Source organism: Silene latifolia, chromosome 10 (assembly GCF_048544455.1).
Source record: "Silene latifolia isolate original U9 population chromosome 10, ASM4854445v1, whole genome shotgun sequence".
NCBI lineage: Eukaryota > Viridiplantae > Streptophyta > Magnoliopsida > Caryophyllales > Caryophyllaceae > Silene > Silene latifolia.
Window position 1 is genome coordinate 55,548,765 of NC_133535.1, and position 3,094 is coordinate 55,551,858.

Genomic DNA, 3,094 nt, shown 5'->3' on the forward strand with positions numbered 1-3,094 from the left:
TTCACTTGCTCTTTGAATGGAGCATCTTCAACTTTCTTCCTCCATTGGAGTTCCGATTTCTTCTTCTCATCTTTCCGGCTATAATGATCAATCATGAAACATGGCTCATGCAAACGAGGAGCTCTCATGGTCTTGTCAAGATTAAAAGTTATGCTTTCATCTCCCACTTCTAGAGTGAGCTCTCCATGCTTCACATCAATCACCGCACCAGCGGTGTGTAGGAAAGGTCTTCCTAAGATGATTGGAATGTTGGAATCTTCCTCCATATCAACAATGACAAAGTCCACCGGGATGAAAAACTTCCCAATTCGCACGGGGACATCTTCCCATATCCCTAGCGGTGTCTTCGTCGATCTATCGGCCATTTGAAGAGTGATATTGGTACATTTAAGCTCTCCCATCCCCAACCTTTTACTTACCGAGTACGGCATGACACTCACACTAGCCCCTAGATCACATAAGGCTTTGTTGATCGTTGTGTCGCCAATGGTACACGGTATTGAGAAGCTTCCCGGATCCTTTAACTTTGGAGGTGAACTCCCTTGAAGTATGGCACTACTCACCTTAGTGAAGGCGATAGTCTCAAGTTTCTGGATCGACTTCTTCTTTGTGAGGATATCTTTCATGTACTTTGCATAGGCCGGAACGTGATTGATTAATTCCGTGAAAGGAATTGAGACTTCTAAGTTCTTCACAATTTCCATGAACTTTCCAAGTTGATCATCAAATTTAGGCTTGGCTTGACGACTTGGAAAAGGAAGTCTAATCACAATGGGCTCCTTTTCTTTGGCTTTGTCTTCATTTTTCTTTGAACTTTCTTCTTTTGATGATTCCCCTTCTTTGGGACCTTGTACCACAACTTCATTCTCACTAGCTCTCACAACTTCATCCTCAACTTGCTCCTTCGGTGCTTCATACCTTGTACCACTTCTCAAGTGAATGGCACTAACCGTTTCATGTCTAGGGGGATTACCTTGAGGTGGTAATTGCCCCTTTTGTCTTTGTGAGCTCGAAGATGCTAGTTGGGTCAATTGTGTTTCCAACATCTTGGTGTGAGCTAGAATGTTGTTGATGGTGGTGTCTTTTGCTTGGCTATCTTTTTGCATTTGGGTGAAAAATTCTTGTTGATTCTTTTGCATTTGAAGGACCGCTTTTTGGACATCAAAACTTTGGTCATTGTGGTGATTGTATGGATTTTGATTTTGGTAACCTTGGTTTTGATTGAAAAAGGGTCTTTGGTTTTGATTTCTCATGGGTGGTGGAGTGTATGTTGTTTGAGGGTTTTGGACATTTTGGCTTTTGTATGAGAGATTTGGATGGAACTTGGTGTTTTCATTGTAAAAATTTGAATAAGGGGTACCGCTTTTGTAAGCTTGGAAAGCATTGACTTGCTCGGTTGTTCCCCTACACTCGCTTGAGTCATGACCTAAGGTTCCACAATTCTCACATATCCCGCTTGGGATTGATGAGGATGCCGTCATGGCATTGACATGATGCTTTGATGATTTTGAGCTTTCCTCAAGTCTAGCCATAGCTTGTTCAAACTTCAAGTTGATTGTGTCAATGTGAGCACTAAGTTGAGCACCCAATTGAGTAACGGTGTCCACTTCATACTTTCCTCTAGTAGCCTTGCGAGGCCTACTATATTGCGAATTATGGACCGCCATTTCCTCAATCTTGTTCCATGTTTGATTGTCATCAACTTCGGTGAACATTCCATTTGATCCCATATTGAGAATGTTCCTTGAATCTTGATATAAACCATTCCAAAATTGTTGCACTAAAAACCATTCGCTAAGTCCATGGTGAGGACATGAGCGACAAATACCTTTGAACCGCTCCCAAGCTTCATACAAAGATTCTTCATCCCTTTGCTTAAAACCCGTAATTTGAGCTCTTAGCATATTGGTCTTTTCCGGTGGGTAGAATTTTTTGTAGAAAGCTAGAGCTAGCTTCTTCCAAGAATCTATTCCAAGGGTGGCCTTATCAAGGCCCTTCAACCATTGTTTTGCGGTGCCGATTAACGAAAAAGGAAATAAGACCCATCTTATTTGGTCTTGAGTCACGCCCGTTTGAGAGATAGCTTCACAATAATCACAAAATGTTTCCATATGAGAATGAGGGTCCTCACTAGGCATTCCTCCGAATTGGCTCCTCTCAACTAGTTGGATGAAGGCGGACTTGGCAATAAAGTTTCCGGTAAGATGTTGTGGGGTAGGAGTACCATTTGGTAGATCCTCCTCGGTGGGTATAGAGTGTGACGAGAATTTAGGCATTGTAGGTGGATTTTGTGTGGTATTGTTTAATGGGTTCTCTTCTCCTTCTATTGCGAAAGGATTGACAAACTCACTAGTGGGTTGAACAACTTCACCAACACCTCCCAAATTCCTCCTAACAAGTCTCCTATTATTCGTCAAGGTTCTTTCGATTTCACGGTCAAAAGGTAACAAATCTCTTTGTAACCTTCTAGACATGCAAAATATCAAACAACTCAAAAACAATTAGAACAATCCTTGAGGAGTTTTACTTCCCCAAGGTGAAAAAGACACAACTAAAAACAATAAAAGAAATCTTAAATCAATTAAACACCGTCCCCGGCAACGGCGCCATTTTTGATCGGAGCCATTTGGTGTTCACAATTAAGCATATGTGGTCGTTGGTCAATGGTCGATACAAAACACAATTTATACTTCACAAACAACTCTACAATTAGTAAAGAGGCAAGTAAAGGTCGGATCCCAAGGGACGGGTATTGAAATGAAGATTCTATTGTAACTAGTGGTGTCTAGGGGTGTCACGAATTGGGTTGATGTAGAAGGTTACTAAACTAAAATAGCAATGAAAATAAACTAACAAGGTAAATGAAATAAGGGTGTAAACAATTGATTAAAAGCACTAGGGTGTCATGGGTTCATAGGGGAATCATGGGATATGATCATACAAACATGTTCTCAAATTATAAGCAAGCAATTATTGTTGTGATGGATTGAGTTGGGTTATATCTTACAATCCTAGGAAAGTTTGGGTCCCGGAGCCGAATCTCTTGGATTGTACAACACCTACAAGTCGACTTAATCTTCCCTACTTAACACAT

At 41.0% G+C, this 3,094-nt stretch overlaps 1 non-coding gene across 1 annotated transcript; it reads left to right on the top strand.

Moving 5' to 3' along the window:
- The first annotated feature begins 1,797 nt into the window (after positions 1–1,797).
- On the top strand, positions 1,798–1,904 carry LOC141609996 (small nucleolar RNA R71). The gene has a single exon (XR_012527894.1). It is a non-coding gene; the product is annotated as a small nucleolar RNA R71 (small nucleolar RNA).
- Positions 1,905–3,094: the final 1,190 nt, after the last annotated feature.